The sequence below is a fragment of the Physeter macrocephalus genome, chromosome 6, assembly GCF_002837175.3.
Source record: "Physeter macrocephalus isolate SW-GA chromosome 6, ASM283717v5, whole genome shotgun sequence".
NCBI lineage: Eukaryota > Metazoa > Chordata > Mammalia > Artiodactyla > Physeteridae > Physeter > Physeter macrocephalus.
The window spans coordinates 32,807,273-32,831,786 of NC_041219.1; the positions used below are offsets into that span (position 1 = coordinate 32,807,273).

General features: G+C 37.4%; 1 protein-coding gene and 1 pseudogene across 6 annotated transcripts in view; one reads left to right on the plus strand and one right to left on the minus strand.

Moving 5' to 3' along the window:
* The window catches only part of ANKS1B (ankyrin repeat and sterile alpha motif domain containing 1B), a 1,202,038-nt gene that overhangs the window by 803,948 nt on the left and 373,576 nt on the right, over positions 1-24,514 (minus strand). The gene's annotated exons all lie outside the window — the stretch shown is intronic.
* Positions 7,842-8,410, plus strand: LOC112065908 (39S ribosomal protein L40, mitochondrial-like; annotated as a pseudogene).

Here is a 24,514-nt window from a genome sequence, read left to right on the forward strand (position 1 = left end):
CCAGCAATCCCACTACTGGGCATATGCCCTGAGAAAACCATAATTCAAAAAGAGTCATGTACCGTAATGTTCACTGGAGCTATATTTACAATAGTCAGGACACAGAATCAAGCTAAGTGTCCATCAACAGATGAATGGTTCAAGAAGATGTGGCACATATATACAATGGAATATTACTCAGCCATAAAAAGAAACGAAATTGAGTTATTTGTAGTGAGGTGGATGGACCTGGAGTCTGTCATACAGAGTGAAGTAAGTCAGAAGGAGAAAAACAAATACCGTATGCTAACACATATATATGGAATCTAAGAAAAAAAAAATGTCATGAAGAGACTAGGGGTAGGACGGGAATAAAAAAAAAAAAAAAAAAGAAAGAAATTCAATCCAAGAGTTACCACTGAATTTTTCTGGTCCAAATGCTCCGTAAAAAGTAGTCAACTTTGCATGAGCCCTCAGTACCTCTCTTAAGCCATCAGAAGAGACAGGAACAGTTTTATCTTCTTTCTTCAAAAGTCTGGTTTTGGCATAATTAGCATTTCCTGGGTAGTTTCATAGGTTATCCATTGAGTCTCCAAGCAGTAATTCACCACAAGTTCATCGTCCTGGATTTTATGCAGATTTTCCTTAGCTTCATCTACAAGTTTTTGCCATTTGGCCTGCTCACTGGTGTCCAGAGAACTCAAATCTAATTTCTCTAATATGTCATTTGATTTTACTTTGTAAACAAGCTAAACATCTAGTCCAAACTGAATGGCAAAGCTCTCGGCTTCAGCAAATCTGTGTTTGTGAAGTAACCCACTCAGTCTCTTTTCTGGTAAAGCTTCTGTAAGACATCTGAGTACTAAAACAGAGACTGAGTCTTCAGATGGTTTTGGATAATTTTTGCAAATTCCTTTCAGAAGGTATATGGTAACTGTGCTAATTCCTGTTTGGACCAAAGAAGAAACACTAGATACTTCCAAAGAATACAGTATTTCCATCATAGGTAATGAATAGACCACGAGGTTTCTCATCTTGTTAGTAGTAGTAGTTGTCAGAGCTACTAATGTGAGATTTGTAATCCCTTGCCACATGACTGACGAAGGCTAATCTTCTTCTGTGGTGAGAAGAAACTCTGCTATGTGAAGGGAGGGCCAGTTCCATATGGGAGTTAGGATGTAAATATCCCATAAGCTCAGCACATTATTGGTATCAAAAACAAAAAGTAGATTGTCTATCAGCTGGAACTTCTTTGCACCTTCAACAATCTCTGCATCAATAACACTCTTAACTTAGGTCATCCCTTTCCTAGAAGAATCTGGTGCCCATTTTGAGAATGCACAATTACCAGTTCCCCCAATTATCACAGGGATTTCGCTTGCTAAATCACCAGCCACAAGACTGAGACAACCAAGGGTATGATAATTTTCAGTAGAAATAAAACTGGACTTGATTTGTCCTTGTAACTTTTTGCCATATGGAAGTCTACCTTTTCAATTGCTTGTTGAATTTTTACAAGCTGAAGGTTTGTAATACAAGAAAATCCATTGTTTGTAAGAAGCAACATATAAAAGCTACCTTCATTTGAACTATCTTCCCCAATAACAAGATTCGGTAAGTACACTGATTTTCATTGTTAGCTTTCTGAACAAAAGCGTTGGTGAGTAATGTTTGTTATTTAAGTTGCCACTTCTCTCCCCAACCAAAAGAAACTTTCCTTCTTGACACAGGCCAACCACATCCACTTCAGTAACTTTCCGGAGGAGATGTTTGCTAGTAAATCTACTTGATATAAAGCAGTTCCATGTTCTTTTCTTGAACCAACACTTAGGTACCCACTTCCTGTATCATTGTTAGCAGCTCAATATCGTTCCACATGTTGCTGAGTTTGTTTTCCTGAGTCAGAAACCACTGCCTTCCCTGCAATTGAAGAAACTAAAGAGGAACACTCAAGTTTATCATCCCTCCACTTCTGGGCTCCAACAGATGCTCCTAGTCTCTTTAGAGTCCATGCCACAAATTTCCTGAATAGACTTTTATCTATTAAGAAATTGAATTAATTATTAATAATCTTCCAAAACAGAAAGCACTAGGCCCAGATGTGTTCACTGGTAAATTCCACCAAACATTTAAGGAAGAAGTTATACCAATTTTCTACAATCTCTTTCAAAAGACAGAAGCAGAGGGAATATGTCTAATTTGTTCATTGAGGCCAGCATTACCCTAACATCAAAACCAGACAAAAATATTGCAAAAGAAAGAAACTAAGACCAATAGTCTCATGAACATAGATGCAAAACTCCTCAACAAAATATTAGAAAATCAAATGCAACAATATGAAAAAGAATTATATACTACAACCAAGTGGGATTTATTCCAGGTACGCAAGGCTGGTTCAACATTCAAAAATCAATTAATGTAATCCATCACACTAACAGACTAAAGAAGAAAAATCACATGATCATGTGAATAGATGCAGGAAAGTATTTAACAAAATTCACAACCACTCATGATAAAAGCTCTCAGTAAACTAGGAATAGAGAGAAACTTCCTCAAATCAATAAAAAAAAACTACAAAAAACCTACAGCTAAAATATTTAATGCTGAAAAACTCAAAGCTTTCCCACTAAGATAAGGAACAAGACAAGAATAACCCTCATACCCCACTTTTCATTGTACTGGAATCCTTCCTAATGCCACTGGGAGAGAAAAGGAAATGAAACATATATAGATTGGGAAGAAAGAATTAAAATTGTCTTTATTTGCAGATGACATGACTGCCTATGTAGAAAGTCCAAAAGAATCAACCAAAAACTCCTGGAACTAAGTGGTTACAGCAAGGTTGCAAGATACAAAGTTAATATACAAAAATTAATTGCTTTCCTAACATACCAGCAATGAACAGTGGAGTTTGAAATTAAAAACACAATACCATTTATATTAGCAATTAAGAACTATTATTATAAATCTACAGTAATCAAGACAGGATGGTATTGGTGAAAGAACAGACACATAGATCAATGTAACAGAACAGAGAGTCCAGAAATAGACCCACATAAATACAGTTGACCGATCCTTGACAAAGGAGCAAAGGCAATATAATGGGTCAAAGATAGTCTCTTCACAAATGGTGCTGAAACAAATGAACAACAACAAAAAAAGAATCTAGACACAGACTTTACACTCGTCACAAAAATTAACTCAAAATACATCACATGGTACTTCCCTGGCGGTCCAGTGGTTAAGACTTCACCTTCCAATGCAAGGGGTGTAGCTTCGATCCCTGGTCAGGGAGCTAAGATCCCACATGCCTCGTGGCCAAAAAACCAAAAAACATAAAACAGAAGCAATATTGTAACAAATTCAATAAAGACTTTAAAAATGGTCCACATCAAAAAAAAAAAAAGATCATAGACTTAAATATAAACTGCAAAACTATAAAACTCCTCGAAGATAACATAGGAGAGAATCTAGATGACCTTAGGTTTGGTGGTGACTGTTTAGAAACAACACCAAAGGCATAATCCATGAAAAAAAGAATTGATAAGCTAACTTTATTAAAATTAAAAATGAGATACCACTACACACCTAGAATGGCCAAAATCCAGAAGACTGATGACATCAAATGCTGGGGAGAATGTGAAACAACAGGAATTCTCATTCGTTGCTGGTGGGAATGAAAAATGGTACAGATACTTTGGAAGACAACTGGATGGTTTCTTATAAAATTAAATATATCCCTACCACATAATCCAGCAATCATGCTCCTTGGTATTTACCTAAGGAGTTGAAAACTTATGTCCACACAAAAACAAATTTTGCTATATCCATAAAAAGCAATGTTACTCAGCAATAAAAAGAAAAAACAACTGATACACAGATGAATTTCAAAAACATTATGCTGAGTGAATAAAGCCAAGACACGAGAATGCATACTACTTGACTGTATTAATATGAACATCTAGAAAATGCATAACTATAGAGTAAGCAAACAGATCAAAGAATGCTTGGGGCCTGGGTATGGACGGGACTGATTGCAAATGTACATAAGGGAACTTTTTCAGATAATGGAAATCTATATCCTGATTGTGGTGGTAGTTTAAATATAGTATACACTTGTCAAAACTCAACAAATTGTATAACTATAATTGATTAATTTAATTTATTTATAAATTACATGTCAATACAAGAACAAGAAATAAAGTGTCAGGCACCAAAATTAATGTTTGATATTTATTTTCAAAAAAGTGAAGATGGCTGTATTTCACAAAATATTTCACTCTGCATTTTCCTGAAATATTTACCCCCCTTCATTATATTTAACATATACTTTTACATAAGGCTTTGCAGGAACGCATCTAGTTTCAGAAATGAGAAATGCTTCTTGTACCACTACCAAATACAGTGCTTTGTCAGGAACCAAGTGCTCTAAGACTTAAAGATGGAGGAAGAGACACAGCACACATAGGTATACTCCCAGAAGATTATACCATTAATTTTTCTGTTATATATGCACTACATTACTCTGGGAACACCAAAGTTAATCACTGAAACCAAAATGTAAGAGGTTTTTTGTTTTTGTTTTTGTTTTATTGTAAGAAGGAAACAAAACAACTGATTCTTGGTATCTAATGAAAAATCTAAAGGAACACAACAAATATAAATGGAAGTATATAAACTGCCATTTCTTTTCTCAAAGTAGATCTTGAGACTAGAATGGGAAAGGGGAATTACTATAATTAATTATAAACATTTAATATTCTCAGTGGGCTAGGTGCTGTACATAATACAGTGGCTAAAAGTTAATGAATGGGGGCTTCCCTGGTGGCGCAGTGGTTGCGCGTCCGCCTGCCAATGCAGGGGAACCGGGTTCGTGCCCCGGTCTGGGAGGATCCCACATGCCGCGGAGCGGCTGGGCCCGTGAGCCATGGCCGCTGAGCCTGCGCGTCCGGAGCCTGTGCTCCGCAAAGGGAGAGGCCACAACAGTGAGAGGCCCGCATACCACAAAAAAAAAAAAAAAAAAAAAAAAAAAAGTTAATGAATGGTACTGATTTGAAACATATTATACATAGCTTCTTTAGATTTCCAATAAATTATTAACACTATTTTATGATCAGTCCTGTTTTTTCCCCATTAGAATTACTCCATTTAGTCATTAATGAATAAATGACTGTGAAGTAAAATTGGAAAATTATGTAAATCACAGATAAGCAATAAATAAATGCTGGGCTTTTTTTCCCAGTTAATGCCAAGTTGTTTCTTCAGGATATGTGGCATTGTATAAAACACCCAGGCAAGGTTAGATCATGGATCAACAAATATTTATGAATCTCCTTTCACAATACTATATCCCCATGTGGTAGGATAGACAACAAAAATATTGTGGGGTCCCAGGTATTTTAACTTCAGTTGAGGAAACAAAGTACAGACATAGATCCAGGTATACATCACTAATACCATTTCTTCAGGGCAACATTTGCGCACATCTGCTCCCTCATATGTATCTGACTATTTAAAATGTACCTGCCAATGTTTGCATTGACCTCTTGAGATCCCCTTCTCTGAAGAAACTAAAATGAAGTGCATCCTCCTGCTCTTAAAGAACCCAGAGACTCTTTTTTTTTTCACAACAGTGTTCATTTTGGAAAATATGCACCTGCCAGAAGTAACAATTTAAAAAGGCGGGCAGAAAAGGAAGGAAACAGAAAGAATAGAGGGAGGAATTAGGCATTTAACAATTTATCCAGAAAAGGGTACCAGCACCTTAATTTTATAATGTCATGAGCATAAGCATATGAAAATTGGGTTAACAACACAAAGCCCTATGAAATACAGTAATGCATTCCCAAATTCAAATCCTTTTATGTAAAAACCCATTGTATTAAAATGTATTATATATATCCTTTTTGCTACTAAAAGGATGTTGATTGTACTCTAAGTTTTTACTGATGAGAATAATTAGAAAAAGTGGGAGCAAGGGACAGCAATACAAAAAGGATATCTAGATTTTTCTACCTAGATATTTTACCTAGCAATACAAAAAGGAGATAAAACAAAAACAGAGCAGGTAAAGAAGCTATTGCATCAGATCTTACTACTCTTTGTATTATAAGAAGAGAGGCTGCTGGTACATACATACAGTATGCTTCCAATATACTGTAAGATAATTTCACGAGGATCACATTGACACTGAGGTGGTAGAAGTCAATAATCACATGTCATAACATCAGAATCTGACACAGGAGCACATACTGAAAAAGACCTCTCAGTATGAATATATCTACGAAAAAGCATATCAATGTACAGCCATGACACTGAAACTGAGGGAAATAGAAAGTCTAAGAAGTTTCTAATGATCAAGTGATTACAAATGCAATAATTTTACAATGCTCATCATTGCTCATTAAGATGTATAATATGTCATCTCTAACCTTTTATATAGTGTTCAGTCTTTATTTTTTTATTTTAGTGAATCAAACTTGTGTATTATAATAAGATCTTTTCTAAATTTGTGACCTCAGTAAAGAGAAAATGAGTCCTAAATTAGTGCAATGGCAATGAAAAGAGCAGATCACAGAAAATGCTAAATGTTCCAGCTTCTTAAGGGTGGATGACGATGCTTCAAGGCAATTTAGAGGAAAATGTAAGAACTTTCACATTTGGATATGTTGCAACATGAGGCACTTCTGATGCATTCAGACCAAGATGCTGATACAGTAAGTAGTTTTAAATGGATCTGTAGCTCAGGAAAAATATTTAGGTAGAAAATAGTTGAATCCATGGTATACAATTGTGGTGAATATCAACATTCAGGGACTGAAAGGATAAAGAGAAGTCATCCAGTCAAGCAGTAAAGGAAAGAACCAAAAGATTAATGTGTTATAGGCACCAAAGGAGGAGAGGGAGTGATGAGAACTAAATAGATCTTCAGCGTTAAGTGTACAAGGCACACTGGGTTAGATATTATAATGTATTGCCTATCCTTTCTATTGTGAAGAAAATCTTGAAATATTAAGGGTAAATATAATGAAACAATGCAAAGTTAATAGAAAAGAACAAGTATCTAAGTTTCAGTTCTGGAAATAGAAAAAAGAACAGTACAACACCACTGAGTCTTCAAGACAAATTACAATGCACATAAAAATGCTTTGAGCTAAAAAACACTTAGAATTAATAAACTGCCTGTTTATTTTATATAGATCCACATGACTTACACCAAAAATTCATTTACATTCTACAGAGGAAAAATATTCATTTTCTCCCCTCTTTCTAAAAGGATTTTTGAACTCTGGGAGAAAGTTTATGATGATTAATAGAGTGCTGCCAGAAATTTGTGTTTAGAGAAAAAAATTTAATCTTTTATACATAAAGATAATACTTCAGGTGCACTCTCAGTTAAAAAAAAATTATATTTTGAGGATTTTCCCCAGAGAAATTACAAGTTATATTGGATTTTCTAGAACTTTCTTACGAGGCAGCATATCATACTCTAATTAAATGGTTTCCTGGAGGTAAGCACAGAGTATACGACCTGCTTCCAGCCTCTCTTCACGCTCAGCTCAACTTGAGTTTAGTGCCATGATAAACTTTCTTAAATGCCACATCTAATAATAATGTAACAGAGACAATATTTTGGAAATATTAAACCAATGAATGTTTCCATTCCCCCTCAATTATGATACCTTCCATTTCCCGGTAAGATTAGGGGAATCTCTAGTCAGTGAAATTTATTCCTCATTTTCCCTGGCACAAACAAGAGACATTCTAAACTGTCTTTAAAGAAATGCTATGTCTGGATCTCTGTGTGGGGCACATGGGCCCTGACTGCAAAGGGGTATGTGCCTGGAAGCAGCCTAAAGGACATGGCCACTTTGGGAATTTGGCAGACATAGATTAGAGACACCTACCAGAAAGCTTCATTGTTGACCTTCTGGGAACTTTTTCCCATGAGAGCAGAACCTCTGTGAGAGAGGCACTTAAATCTTTAAAAAGACCAAGCAGCAAAGGAACATTTGAAAACGAGGAAAGCCTAGCCAGGAGCTAATTCCCTTTGAGGATTTTATTACCCCTGTGAGTTCTTGGATAAAGCGAAACAGCAGCCTCAGGTGGAACTCCTCTTGGAATAGATGAGATGAGAGCTCAGCTTCTGAAGAAGTATTCCCTGTATACGCAGTGAGAGCATAAGATGGAGAGGGATGTCATCAGGTCCATGCTTGGTCCCAGCAGGAAGCTCTGCAGGGGCTGCAACTTGCATCCCAGGGAGCTACATGTGGATGCCATCAAATGGGACCCCAGTCTATTCCCCTTTGAGAGGGAAGGGCCAGATCACATGATGCCAGAAGGCCAGTACCACAACATCATCAAGGTGTACACAACAGTGGAGTTCAAGAGAGAGCTACAGGCAGCTGTCCTCAGAACACACTGCTCTTGAGAGTCAGAATGACCAAGTTTCAAGCCTGCTTTTCATAGAATCATGCATGCTGTTAATAAATAAAGTGGAAGGAAGGAAGGAAGGGAGGGGAGGAGGAAGGAAGGGAGGGAGAGGGAGGAAGGGAGGGAGAGGGAGGAATGCTATGTCCAGAATGGTATGCCCATGCAGTGGGTTAAAAATGTATATGTATAACTGATTCACTTTGTTGTAAAGCAGAAACTAACACACCATTGTAAAGCAATTATACTCCAATAAAGATGTTAAAAAAAAATGGTTCAGAGAAGTATCTGAGTAGAGAAGACTTGAAATAGCCTCCCACAAATCTCCCACAGTTGTAGTGGTATGCGACAGAGAACAGAAAGGTATCTGGGTTCCCTAAGCCCTTTGGAAAGTGAGTGAAACACAGCTGAAATTTAAGTAGTAAATTCCATTGCTTAAAGTCACCAAGTTACTAATCTGAGTAAAGACATGTTTACCTCCAGAAACAGTTTTATCCCTCTCCTTCTCAAAATCTTACAGTGGCTTCCAAACATCTATTTAAAAAAACTGAAATTCTCTCATCTAGCATTCACCTGTCCCAAGAGTTCCAACCCTATCCCTCTTCACTACACAATATAACACAAGCATTTCTAGTTGATACAATTAATTGTTGATACTTCTCATTCAGTGCCCTTGCACCTGCCAGCCTCCTTTTGATTAGGTCATATCCATTGCTAGTTTCAAAACCTAATGAAATTCCAAAAAAAATTAATTTAAAAAAACAAAGAAAAAAATCTTACAACAAAATTAATATTTTTAATATTAAAAGATCATTTTAATCAGATGGCTAACCTCAAAAGATAGGAGAAGTTGAAACGCTGCTGGAAAGTGTTGAGTAGGAGGGAAGAAAAATAAAACAATCCAAGCCTACATTACATAGTCTCTTCATTGAAATGCTATTGGATTAAAAAAAGCCAACAAAAGAAAAAACCTAATGAAATTATCTAAATTGTCCCTTAATAAACTATAACTTACCTTTCTGGAATATAACTTGGCAATCTATATAAAAGCCTTAAAAAGATAATAACCTCTATCCGGTGATTCAATATTTCCAAGTAAATATAATTAAAGATACAGGATTTATGCATAAAGGTATTCATCAGAACATAATTCGTAACAGTAAGCTACTGGCAGCAATCTAAATGAATGTGAGTTCTGAGTCAGGTAAAGAGTGAAAATAAGAATCTCAATAGGTGATGATTAAAAATCATTCTAGGGCTTCCCTGGTGGCGCAGTGGTTGAGAATCTGCCTGCCGATGCAGGGGACATGGGTTCGTGCCCCGGTCCGGGAAGATCCCACATGCCGCGGAGCGGCTGGGCCCGTGAGCCATGGCCGCTGAGCCTGCGCGTCCGGAGCCTGTGCTCTGCAACGGGAGAGGCCACAGCAGTGAGAGGCCCGCATACCGCAAAAAAAAAAAAAAAAAAAAAATCATTCTAGTACATCCTTATAGTTAAATATTATGCAACCATTAAAACATTTAATCACATAGGACATAATGTTAAATGGAAAAAGTATACTATGTATTCATAGAAAGAGTCCAATTTTGAGTATATATGAAAATTGTATTTTATTATTGGGCTAACCATGCAGGCCTGGAAGGCCTGTACTTGCCCAGCTTCAAGACCGAAGAAAGAGTCCAGAGTCGGCAACAGAGACATAAGGATTTAATGGATGGGGAGCTTACACGTCTGAAGCAAGGTCCTGGAGCAACACCCCACTGTGTGTGGCACGTGGCTGGCAGGACATGGCGGCAGTCTTCTCTCACAGGGGCAGGGGGAGGTTACAAGTTATGCGGGAATTGACTTCAGGTTGGCTCATCAGTTACCAGGGAAACCAGCAGAGGGGCATGCCCCTTTAAGCAGAGTGGAGAGTTCTGATCTAAAGCTAGAACAATCATTAGTTGGGGCCTGGGGCAAGTATGTAGGAAGGTCAGTCATGCGAGTAGGGTGCAGGTGAGGCAGGGATTGGATGAGCAGGGGATGTACAGAGAACAAGAGAACAGCCATCCTGGGTGGCCCGACCATACATTTATGTACACAAATTAATATGAGAAAATGCACAAAAAGGTTAACTTATTTGTTCATGCCTTCAGTGTCCATTCATTTAAAACACACATACACATTTATTTACTATATAACTTCTTTAAACAAAACAGCATGGTCTTCACCTTATGGAGTTGGTGGTCTAGTAAGGAATATACATTTATATATAATTACAACAAAATTGTATGTATATATTCATTTTTTGTTTGTTTCTTATCTGTCTCCATTACAATTGCCAACTCCATGATGGTAGAGATCCTGTTTATCATGTTTGCCACTGTATTCCCAGCATCCACAGAGTCCAGAATCATAAATATTACATGAATGTAGAGGAAGCCCAGAGATTAAATAGGAGCGTATCAGCAGAGGACCTAATGTAGGAGGTGTGAAAACTTTTTTGAGGGCAAGTGCCATTTAAAATAAGGCCCTGAAGGATGAGCAAGAATTAGCCAGATGAAGAGGGTTGGGAAGAATGTTCCAGGTACAAAATAGCTACAGGTAAAAGAGAACGTGTTAGCTGAATTCACTGAAGCAAACAATGTTTATTTCAGGGTGTTTATAGGCAATTTCTTTTTCAAATTTTCTTCAATGAACATGTATTTTTGTGGTAATCAGAGAAACAATATTCTGAACAAAATAGATTTAAAATCTCTGATTTTTTGGAGATCACCCTGACTCTAAATGTTTATTTTCTTACTTTGAATTGTCTTTGCACTTAACATACAAACTGAACAAATTATTGTAAATTCAATGTTCTACTCTAGAAATACCTTGTATTTCCTTAGAGTTCAAGGCCTTTCAGGTCAATTATAATTTTTTCCTTTCTTTTATTTTGTATCTTCCATAGCACTGGTACTGTGCCATGTACCCAATATGTATTTAAAAGCTGGTTAAATAATTTATATATATGGATATAAACAGTAATCAAACCCATAAAACCTATAATTCTGATCTTATTATTTGATGGCTAGTTATTGTTCCCAATGACTTTGCAGAACTAGTCCCAGAGGAATCAAAGAGAATTATTAAATTCCTTTTAGATACATCTTCACTGAAGAAATTATCTCACTTGATATAAATACTTTATACTTGAATTGGAACAAAAACTAATGCCATTTATTGTCCTAAAATCTCAGAAACAGATGTTTTGATTTCTTTCCAGGATAAAGAGGAGAGAAAATATATTCTTATGGTCAAAGTAACCATGACTACAGTTTTCAGACACATAACAAGTGTTATTTTCATACACTCTGTGTTGGTTAAAATAATAATCTATTCTTATAAACAAAATCTGTTTTTGGTGAACCTTCCTTTCATACTGCAGCGCAACGCTTAAAATTATTCATCAATCCAACAACAAGTAGCTTCTAGGAGCAATTATTTTTCCCACAGTGTGGAAAATTCTTAAGGGAATAGTAGTGCCCTACCCCAAAACATTTAGAATTGCTACTTTGGTCCCTTTTAACATTGTTCTTTCCATTCTCAAGGGTGAGGAATACTTCTCAGCTTCACCATTCAAGGCCCAGATCTGAAGGGTGGCACAAATGTGATGGTGGTTGTCAGGGAGAAAGAGGCACAATGCAGTCCTAGTCAAAGCCAGTGAGTCTTGCTCCCCCACACAACTGGAATATAGACCCTCGTATCTATGATGACATTTCATAAATAGAGCAAATAATGTGTACAATTATTTAAACTAACACTCAAATGGACTGAAAAATGGGTTCACATTTCCAAAGAACCTGTGTGAATAAGGAGAGCACGATATTATACTTTAAGACTCTCCTCTGTTCTTAGTAATATCATGGTGGCTTTATTATTATGAGAAAGATTTTTTCCTTTTTGAGAGGTTTCAGCTCTGTTCGTTTTAACAAAACTGTATGATTAGAACCATCTTGGTGAATGATCTAAATCAAGGAAACAGTCTACATAATGACAACTAGAAACGTGTGAATATGATATCTAAAGTATTAATACTTTGAAGTGAATGGTCCTGTCATGACAAAGCACCAAATGGAAGGAGCCTGACCATTAATTCACTACTGGGTGATGAGGGAATTTCATTCTGCTATTTACCCCAAAACTTGAAGAAGGTATCTGACCTAACATCTGAAGAAAGATTGGAAATGGAAAAAAAGTGAAAAGAATTTTATTTTTCTTTTTATCCTTGGCCAGAAATAAGAGAGGAGATTTTGTAATACAGGCTATCAAAAGGTTGAGCTACAGAAGAAGACATGGAGGGGGATAGGAAGAAGAGAAGAAAAAAAGAAGAGGAAAATGAAGATGATGATGAAGAAGAAAAAGGAGGTAGACTATGAAAGTCCTCATCAAGTGAAGTGGCATTACAGTTATCAAAGAAAATATTAACTTTGGTTGTCAGAGACCAAATATAGATAACTGAACCCAGAATTTTGCAATTCAGAATTTTAGTGTCGTATTGAAAAATGTTTGAAATTCAGACACCCAATAAGATAATTTATGAAGAATACCTAAAATCATCTCATTAATGAAATGGTTAGGCATCAAAAAGGAACAGATGTTCTCTGCAATAAATACCACACTATAGCAAATAAAATACTTAAGAATTCTTCTCATGCAAATACTAGCATATTAATAAAAGAAAACACTAATTGACTTCAACAAATGATCCTTAGTTAAAGCAATTCAAGCGATCAAGAAGTAATTATAAAACATGAATTGCTAAACTAGTAGGAGACAACATTTACACTTAGTTTCATTTGTTAAATGAGGCAAAATGCACATCTTGCTTCAAAGAATATTTCAAGAAATTTATCAGTAGTATTAGGATGTGACAATAGCATTTAAATTCCATAGAAATTTATTATAAGGAAACTGCCTACCCTGACATTTCTCCACAATTAAAGAAAAGCGTTCTTATTCATAATGACTAACCTTTCCTTAGTCCTTTCTGGTTTACAAAATGCTTATATGCACATCACCATTTATGCTAACAACCAGGCTGCATGATGAGTGTTACTCATCTCTGTCTTCACAGAGAGGCAGCACAGCACACAGGCTTTGATGCTAAAGTCCATGGTCTGTGTGCTGTGCTGCCTCTGTGACTCTGGGCAAGTTATTTAAACTCTCTGAATCTCATTTTCCCCAAGTGTAAAATAGGGGCATTTATCTGCCTCATAGGGTTGTTATAAAGATTAAATGAATCAATAACTGTGAAGTGCTTAGAACAAGTGGCACACAAGAACGATGAAGTTAGCTATGATTACTACAGATAAAGCTGAGGTTAAGAGAACTGGCTTAATGTTACATAGGTAATAAATAGAAGAGTCGGGATTCAAATTCTAATCTTTTGCATAAAGTCTGGTAATTTTAAACAAGCTTTAAAACTCAATCCAAACAAGGTAAAGCAATATGTTATTCCTGAAAGATCATATAGATTTTGGTGCAGACTAGGGCTCAAATAAGAGCTCTACCACTTGGGGAAGTCACATAACAACAATTAGCCTCAGATTTGCTCAACTGTGAAATAGACGTTAATACATAACTCATATGGTCATACGAGAATTAAATGAGACAACAACTCCATGAGATCCAAATGGAAGGACTCTATAAGCTGAAACTTGATTCTTGACAATATTTGGCTTTGTTGGAAATATTTTAAGTTAAGAGGTCCCAAACTGTTGTGTTACAGTTGCCAGCACAACACAGGACATACAGTTAGAAGGACCTTAACAAGTTTGTTCCCTATTGCAATAGGTACGACTATGTTGAAGAACTCTAATGAGCATCTGCTCTGGTACCATCAGCAAATTATGTGATAAATAGTATAAGTGCTGGTGTATTTTATATTCTTTTCCTAGCAAAAAGTAAAAATTAATGAGATGAATATCTCATTTTAAATACTGAAATAGGGACTTCCCTGGTGGTACAGTGGTTAAGAATCCACCTGCGAATGCAGGGGACACGGGTTCAAGCCCTGTCCAGGAAGATCCCACATGCCATGGAGCAACTAAGCCCATGTGCCACAACTACTGAGCCTGCGATCTAGAGCCTGTGAGCCACAACTACCAAGCCCGCGCTCTAGAACCTGTGAGCCACAACTACCAAGCCCGAGTGCCACAACTACTGAAGCCCACACACCTGGAGCCCATGCTCTGCAACAAGAGAAGCCACTGCAATGAGAAGCCCATGCACCACAAGGAAGAGTAGCCCCCGCTCGCCACAACTAGAGAAAGCCCGCGCACAGCAACGAAGATCCAACGCAGCCAAAAATAAATAAATAAATACTGAAATATGCAAAATGTATTTTTTAGAAAATGAGAAAGTCTATCAATAGTATCATGTATCAAGTGGTTTTAGAAAATACAAAACTAAGGATGTTCAATTTAACAAACTAGCATTGCCACAGCCTAGCTAAGCATTCCGAGATTATTCCTTTAACTGTATGATCCCACACATTAACTCATATCAAAGGAAAAGGTTTCAAGTAAATCTACCTGGATTTAAAAATGTCCCCATATGACACCTTTTAACAACTTAAAATTAAAACAATTTAAGATAAAACACACATGCTTTGCACATAATACATGGCATACATCTTTTTTGTGTGTTGAAAGTCATAGAATCCTTCAATTCTATAACTGAATTAATTGTAGAGAATTTACTCATCAACTTTCTAAATTACTTAAATTTTTCCAAGTGTCTACAATCAACACAGTTTGACTCTTTGGCAGATGTTTGACATCAGTTTAAATAGATGCATGGCATCTCTGAAATATGAGTTGCTGGGCTCCAGGTTTAGCTATGAAATGATTTTAAAGCCAAAAACTTCCTTGCCAAAACAAATCATTTAATAAACTCCTGGATATGAATAAACATGTATGTTGTTATTTTCAATATATGTAGGTGTATTGGCTGCCTAGCACTACCATAACAAAGTACCACAACTTAGTAAAAACAGCAAAAAATTGAAAAAACAACAGAAATTTATTCTCTCACAGTTCTGGAGATTAGAAGTCTGATGTCAAGGTGTCAGCAGGATCATGCTTCCTCTAAAAGCTTTAGGGAAAAGTTCTTCCTTACTTCTTCCCTCTCATGATACCAGCAATCCCTGTTGTTCCTTGGCTTACACCTGCATTACCCCAATCTCTGCCTCCGTCATCACATGGCCCTTTTTCATCTGTGTATCTCTGTGTTCTCTCCTCTTATTATAAAGACACAAGTCATACTGGATTTAAGATCCATCCTACTCCAGCATGACCTCATATTCACTAATTATTATCTGCAAAGAGCATATTTCCAAATAAGTCACATTCTGAAGGTTCAGTAGACACAAATTTTCAGGAGGGGGGAAACTATTCATCCCAGTACAGTAGCTTTAATATTTATTTCTTGTAATTTTAATCTCTAAAATATGATTTATCTGTAAATTCTGTGATTCCATAATTGTGAGACCAAAAAATGAACATATGTCTAGCCCAAAAATGTACATTAGATTTTTCCTCAAGATTACCAATTTTCTCATGGATATTTATTACCAAATCAGTTATTACTATATATAAATATACCTCTACCTCCTCATGCTTTTGAACTTTACCCATGTAGGTCTTTAATTTAGCTAGATTACTTTGACCTAGGACAGGACAAAAAAAGAGAAGTAAGGAAGCATCTATGTTGTTGGGATTAGAGTGGGGGACAAGGAAGGAGACCAAGAGAGGCCACTGATGAGCAAAGAATAGAATCATTCCTCTTGGACAGACTCCCAGGAGTAGAATTGCTGGGTCATATGATAAATTTATGTTTAACTGCTTAAGAAACCACAAAACTATATCACCAAAGTAAGTGTGCAATTTTAAATTCCTACCAATAGTGCATGAGGGCTTGTTTCTCCACATCCTTGCCAACAGTTAGTATTATCTGTCTTCTTTATTGCATTCGCCTAATGACTAACAATGTGCCAGGCAGTCTGCTAGGTAGTAGGTATATGTCAGATAGTAGCTAGGTAGTAGGTTATGTGAATAATACATAATCACTGCAAAGTATTTAATGTTATAGAGAGAGAGAGATAAAAAGATAATTACACCATAGTATATTACATGAACACACACCATTACGTCATATCTTTTACTAAATAGTTTTAGGAAATTTGAACATACTCCCTTAGGAATGAAGAGTTTTGTGAAGACTCAACTAAACAAAGCCCAAGATTATATTCAAGTCATTGGCCTGTCAAGTATTTCTTCTACATACTTCTGATCTTTAAGGCAATCATGGAAGACATTGGCTCTACTGCATTTTTTTTGGAAAGGCATTTGCAATAGTATGGAGTACAAAGTAACTCTGCATTTAAGTTTCCTCAGGGAAAAATGTCCATTATTATTTTAAGAGAATTTCCACAAAGATGATTTCAACAATAATAGATTTTTCTGATGAATGATACCAATCATTTTTGATAGACTTTTAAAAATGCCAAATGGGTCCTATAAAATGGACACTGAGGCAGACGATAGCATCTCCCTCAATCAGCAATCCTGAATACTTCTGTTAAATAAAACTGAATAGTTCTGTACTTCTTGGCTTCTATGATTGAAAAGCCATACAAATGAGCTGCACACATGAATAAGTTTTCTTTAACTAAATGTAAAATTGCTTTTTCTTTTAAGTCCCTCAGCCGGCCTACCTCTGAACTCAGTATAAAGTGAAATAGGGGCAAGGAAATTTGGATCTCTTGACTTATGTACAAAGTTGGTTTTTTTTTTTTGTTTTCTTTTTTTTTGGCGGTACGCGGGCCTCTCACTGCCGTGGCCTCTCCCGTGCGGAGCACAGGCTCCGGACGCGCAGGCTCAGCGGCCATGGCTCACTGGCCCAGCCGCTCCGCGGCACGTGGGATCCTCCCGGACCGGGGCACGAACCCGCGTCCCTTGCATCGGCAGGCGGACTCCCAACCACTGCGCCACCAGGGAAGCCCCTACAAAGTTGGTTTTTAAAGGCACTACCAAGAGGTAGGGAATTACGATCTGAGTCTTGAAGCCATAAGAACTCCATTATAGAGATGAGAGCTAATATGCTGTCAAATTCTACAGATAAAAATATAATGTCACATTTTTGGAGGATGAAGGAAAACCAGATTAGGCATTTTGAGAGTTCCAGGTAAGAGAATAATGATTTAATAGCAAGGCCTATGGTAAAAGATACATTTTATTTATTTATCCATTAAATACTAATCAAACTACTAGCCAGGCACTTGGTATAAAAATAATTCTCCATTCCTTCAAAGAGCTCATACTCCAGTTAAGAGACAATCATGAAAACAATTCAAATACAGTTCTCTATGGGCAGCTAACATTTATTGAGCACATACTATTTACCAGATATCATATTTACATAGATTATCTCATTCAGTCCTCATAACAAATGTACAAGGTTGGTACCATTATTATTCCCATTTCATAAATAAAGAAACAAGCTTAGAGACATAATCTGCACAAAGTTATTCAAACCATCTCTAACTGAATCAAGTGGCCAGTATCCCTAACCATTGAGGTAGTTGTACTATCTCTTATACTCCTGCAATAAACGTAGGAATATTAAAAAGCAACAACAAAACAAACAAACAGCAGGCACAATGGGAAAGAGCGCTGACTTGCCAGAGAGAGTTCACAGAGTATGCTCTAAAAATAAACAGGAATTTTTCAGACAAAGAGACAGAGAAGAGGCATTCCAGGTTGAGGGTAAATAATGTATTAGAGCAGTAAGTATTCATGGAAATAACAGGAATAGAAGTTGTGTAACAGGGAAGAACAAAGCTGACTCTATATTGGATCTATTCCTTTAGCTCGAACCCTTGTGCTCTGTTGCCTGTGCTTAGTCATGCTGGCTCTGAACCTTAGTAAAAAAATGTTGCCTAGAGCCTGAAATATACAAGATAGCCCATTCTCAAGGCTCTGACCTTTAAAGGTGTAACACTTTTCCATTCACATAGAGATAAAAAGTTGCAGAACAGAGAATAACATTTGTCCTGTTGGAGGTTTATAGGAACATTGTGACCAGACATAGGTGGACAGCTGCAAAGGATCCCAGCACTGAGAAGTCTGCCACAACCAGCCATACCCTCTCCCCTTTTAGTATAAAAGCAGCGAGAATTCTAACTCAGGTAACATGGTTCTCTGGGACACTAGTTCACCACCTTCTCGGTCTACAGGCTTTCCGAATAAAGTCGCTATTCCTTACCCCAACAACTCATCTCTGGATTTATTGGCCTGTTGTGCCTCAAGCAATATAAGGTTGGACTCAGTAACAGTGGTGTTAGTTTCCTATGGCTGTTGTAACAAACTACCACAGGCTTTGTGGCTTAAGGAACAGAAATGTATTCTCTTACAGTTTTGGAGGCCCACAAATCTGAAATCATTATCACTGGGCAAAAATCAAGGTGTGGGCAGGGCCATACTCTGGGGGTGAATTCGTCCCTTGCCTCTTCCAGCTTCTGGTTACTGCCAGCATTCCTTGGCTTGTGGCCATATCACTCCAATTTTCAAAGCCAGCTTCTTCAAATTTCTCTGTATCTGTAAAATCTCCCTCTGTCTCCCTCTTATAAGAGTATATGTGATTGCATTTAGGGCCCACCCAGATAATCCAGGATAACCTTCCTATCTCAAGATCCTTAATTTAATTACATCTACAAAGACTGCTTTTTCCAAATAAGGTAACATTTACAGGTTGGAAGAATTGGGACCCAATGTCTTTGGGGGTCATTTTTCAGCCTACCAGAACAGAGATAAGAGTCATCCAGGCTCGTGGAGGTGGAGGAGGCATGGGAGTCATGCAGGGTGTGAGAGGTGTGGCAGATGGGAGAAGTAAGATAGCAGAAAGTAGAAGAGGCTAGAAAGTTGAGCAGGAACCAGATGATAATGACTGGATTGGCTACAGAGAAGTTTATCTTATAGGTGATGTGTACAGTTGAAGTGTTCTCATTTGCAGCATGACACTGTGATATTTGCATGTTAGAAAAAGATCATTACAGAGTTAATATTTTGAATATTAAAATATTAAATATTAATATAAATATTTTGAAAAGAAATTAGTAGAAGGCCTGAGATTTTAAGACTCTTTTTTTAATTATTCAGGGAGAAAAGGAAGAGATGGATAAAATATGAATATGGTCATTATTGACTGAATGTAGAGAAAGAGATGGGGGAATTCAGGATAAATCCTAAATTTCCAGTTAGGGCAAGTGGGTAAGCGGGGGCAAGTGGGTAGATAGCGGGAGCAAGTGAGGATAGGGAATACTGGAGGAGGTGCAGAGGGGCAGGATGAGTTTGGCTTTGGACCTGCTGATTTAGAAGTGTCTGTGTGACATCCGAATTAAGATGCTGGTAGATAACTGGATATGTAAGTCTGGAGAACAAGAGAAAGATTTAGAAATTTAGATGTGTACATCTAAATTTGGAAATTTAGATTTAGGAATCATTGGCCATGATTATGGTGGAAACTTTCAAATAGTCAACAACTTGATGTTAGTAGAAACTACTTTTTTGCTGGTACCAATGTGTTTCAAGGCAATTCCTCCATAATTTTTACACTTTCATGAATGCTTCAACTTGGTCATTGTTGAGTTTTAGCCACTTAGATTGTAACTAATTAGCTAACTTTCTTTAGACACTGTCTGCACCATTTTGGAAAATTAACTTACTAAAGTCTACTTCAGAGAAAACAGATCGTTTACTTTCCTATTTATGTCTGGGCATAAGTAATTAGGGTCCTAGTGCTAGGAACCTCATAAATGCTGAACAGACCTGCCAATCCTAAAAGGCTTTGGAAAGGAAAAATTATTACTTATATGAATCCTCTAGAGAACCAATGTTGAAAATTTACCCTAGCCCAGTGGTGCTTAAAACTTTTCCATCCCATGACTGCCCAAGCCCTACATCATTTCTCCTACAAAACCAAATCACATAACTAGTATTTTGTACTGGTGGGAAGGGAAGAAAGAAATTATCATCTTTATGAGAGCACAGGGTGCACTCAATAAATTTTGTTGAAGAGGGAGCACCAGGCAGAGACTGAGAACAAAAAAGCTACAGGAGGGGCTTCCCTGGTGGCGCAGTGGTTGAGAGTCTGCCTGCCGATGCAGGGGACACGGGTTCGTGCCCCGGTCCGGGAGGATCCCACATGCCACAGAGCGGCTGGGCTTGTAAGCCATGGCCGCTGGGCCTGCACGTCCGGAGCCTGTGCTCCGCAATGCGAGAGGCCACAACAGTGAGAGGCCCGCGTACCACAAAAAAAAAAAAAAAAAGCTTCAGGAAGATTCTGGATTCTGAGGATTTAACAAGCAGGTGCTTCTGTGGTCGTCAAATCACTATTCATAGATGTGTTGTTCTGGGCCAGAGATTCCTGCTTTGAGAAACAATGCCTCAGACATTAGCTTCAGGAGACATCAGTCACTCATGCTAGGACACAAAGTTAGCTCAGGAGGGATTTCAAAACTTAAGTGGGTCAAAAATTGCTTCTGGGGCTTCCCTGGTGGCGCAGTGGTTGAGAGTCCGCCTGCCGATGCAGGGGACACGGGTTCCTGCCCGGGTCTGGGAAGATCCCACATGCCGCCAAGTGGCTAGGCCCGTGAGCCATGGCCGCTGAGCCTGTGCGTCTGGAGCATGTGCTCTGCAACGGGAGAGGCCACAACAGTGAGAGGCCCACGAACCGCAAAAAAAAAAAAAAAAAAAAAAAAATTGCTTCTAAGCAGGTCTAAGTTAATCTAAACTAAAGCTTGAGAAAATCAAAGGAATTCTAAGGTCCTCTGAATTCCCTACCTACATCTCCAGCCCTATTTATATCACTTCTTTTTTTCATGTACAAAATCCTTTGTCTCAATGTAAATGATTTGTGAATTGCTTCCTATAAGACATAAGAATTCCTGCCTATTTTCTAACTTCACTCCTTTTACCCTGTAATGTCTTCCCTTCTCTCTGCTTTCAAAGGTCAGTCTTCAGCTTGAATTCTACTTAATTCATGGATATTTGCTGCGACCATACCAACTATCAGTCAAATGTGTCTTCATTATTTCTGCCATAATTGTAAAATTTGGAACTCAGCAAATGCTGTCCTGCATTTCTTTTATGTATCTGTTCTATGCCCCTAACCAGATTAAAGGCCCCTTTGGATGGAGTCAGTAAAAATATTTTATTGTGGTACCAGTGTCCAGTAGGGCTCAATAGATGGGGATGATAAAGATCATCCAAAAGTAGATTCTAAAACATATTTCAGTTTTTTATTCTAGCCTATGAAGATGGTTTTTAATTTTTTACCAAATTTTTAATTCTGTGTAAACTTTTCCAATTAAAATTTCTACCTCTTTCTTACCAATAGTTTTATTTTCATAAATGAGATCCTCTTGCTGTATTTCCTTTAATAACTCTACTCCATCTCTCAAATTTTAAACACTGCCTGAGAAAAAGATAATTTTACATAATAAGACTGTATCTTTAGCTTAATTTTTATAGTATCTCATTATATTAATGCATTTAGTAAAAGCAGAAAAAGTAACTAAGAAATTGCCTTTTGTCGTATTTTACAAATACAATTTGCTTCACACCAAAAAAATAATACACCCTAATTTGAAAAGTTAATTTGTAAGATTCAACCTTTTTATATTGAATATAAGAGATGCCAGGTGGGTAGAGACTTGTGACAATGAATGAAAATAGAAAACAGGAATTTTTATTATAGAACTCTTTTCAAGGAAGTCAAGAATATTAATAATTATGCCTTATATTCCACAGCTTAACTAAAAGTATATTAGAAAATGTAACAGAAACAGAATTAGGAGATATCTATAAGATAATCTCGCTCAGGAGTTCCCAAAGGGTATTCCAAAAACAGTGTCACTACCAAAAAAAGGTTCTGCAGTCATGAAAGTAAAGAAACTCCACTTGCGGTCTTCCCCCTTTTGCAGATACTTATCATATACATCAACTCAAAGAAACCTCTTCAATTCCATAAACATATTTGACCATGAAATCTTTATCTCAGTAATGCCTAACAATAGACTAGAAATCAAAACTAGTAATCACAACACCACTTAGGATATGCTGACCACTTAGGATATGCTGATACAGTATAATAACTTTATTTTACAGATTTTTAAAAATGAAAGTCATAGCAGTTAAATAGCTGTCCAGGTGAGACACTCTAGACAGCTGCAGAGCTAAGCCAAACCCAGGTCTCCAAATTCTACATTTTCTCCATGCGTTATACATAACACACTTAACATAACCATCACTTTACAATTCAAAGTTTCTCCATCAAGGCTAAAACATTCTTTCTTTAAAAGTACATACTAACATGCATTTTCAGCATACCCAGAGCTTATCTATCACCCCACCTAAATTTCTATAAGTGTCTCCTTGTTTATAAAATTAAAAATGTTGTGGACTCATAGATACAGAGAACAAACAGGTGATTGCCAAAGGGGTGGGGGAAGGGTGGAGGGATGCATGAAATAGGTGAGGGAGATTAAGAGGTACAAACTTCTAGTCACAAAATAAATGAGTCATGGGGATAAAATGTACAGCAAGGGGAATTAGTCAGTAGTATCGTAATAACTTCTTATGGTGACAGATTGTAACTAGACTTACCATGGTGATCATTTTGTAGAAATCTCAAATCGTTATGTTGTGCAGCTGGAAGTAACATAGTGTTGTAAGGTCAATTACATTTCAATTAAAAAATTTTAATGGGAAAAGAATCTGAGAAGAATAGGTATATGTATAAGTGAATCACTTTGCTGTACACCTGATTCTAACACAACACTGTAAATCAACTATACTCCAATATAAAATAAAAATTAGATTAAAAAAATAAAGGTTGAATCTGAAAGCAAATAACCTCAGGCCTTTGGGGATAGGTGAGACAGGGCCAGAAGCCCCTGAGACTAGGTCTGGTACACATCCATCTCAGATAAAATCTTATATGGATTATGTTACAAAAAAGCTCCTATGAAATTGTTTTAATTTCCAGTTTGAAATTTTAAAAAACAATGATAGAGCCTCAATGGAGGCATTAGACATGGAATCCTTAATGAGGTAATATATGAGAAAATCAGTTCAGAAGGAAGGTTTCTATGATTGGAGAAATCATGCATCACATTTAATGTATGTCCTTGGAGTTTATTATTTAAAGCAAGATTAGTAAAGTATCAATCTGTGAAATTCTACAAGAAATTCATTTCATAGCTTAACTGTTATTCCTATCATCAATAACTTAGTTTTTCACACATGAGTTCTTATTTAAATGTTCTGAATGTCTAAACCAATTGTATCTCAGTAGCATGAAGAATATATTATAGGATCTGGAGGCCGATTCCTGCCCTGCCACCTCCCCCAATGGCGTGCTCATCTCGCCCTCCCGCACCGAACCGCCCATTGTAAACAAGTCATCCAGCTTCTGGGACAGACCCCTCTGATACCAGGGGAAAAACTGCAGTTGCATGGCCCTTACTCCAATGCTGGCTCTCCACCCTTAACCTGGTGCCCAGCTCTTGGCTCTGGCTGTCTGTTTAGAAGCCTGGCACCCGCGGATTTCCTACTCCAGCACCCGGAAGGCCTTCCTGGGACATTTCGAGGTACTGTCATGACACGTGCACATAGACCTGAGGGAAAAAAGTGCTTTTGCAAAAGGACCTTTTTCGATCAAATCTAAGATGTTACTGATTATAAGAACTATGAGTGAGGGAGAGACCTTCAAGATGGCGGAGGAGTAAGACATGGAGATCACCTTCCTCCCCACAAATACATCAGAAATACATCTACATGGGCAACAACTCCTACAGAACACCTACTAAACGCTGGAAGAAGACCTCAGACTTCCCAAAAGGCAAGAAAATCCCCACGTACCTGGGGAGGGCAAAAGAAAAAAGAAAAAACAGAGACAAAAGAATAGGGATGGACTTGCATATATGGGAGGGAGCTGTGAAGGAGGAAAAGTTTCCACACATTAGGAAGCCCCATCACTAGCTGAGACGGGTGGTGGCAGGGAGGAAGCTTCAGAGCCACG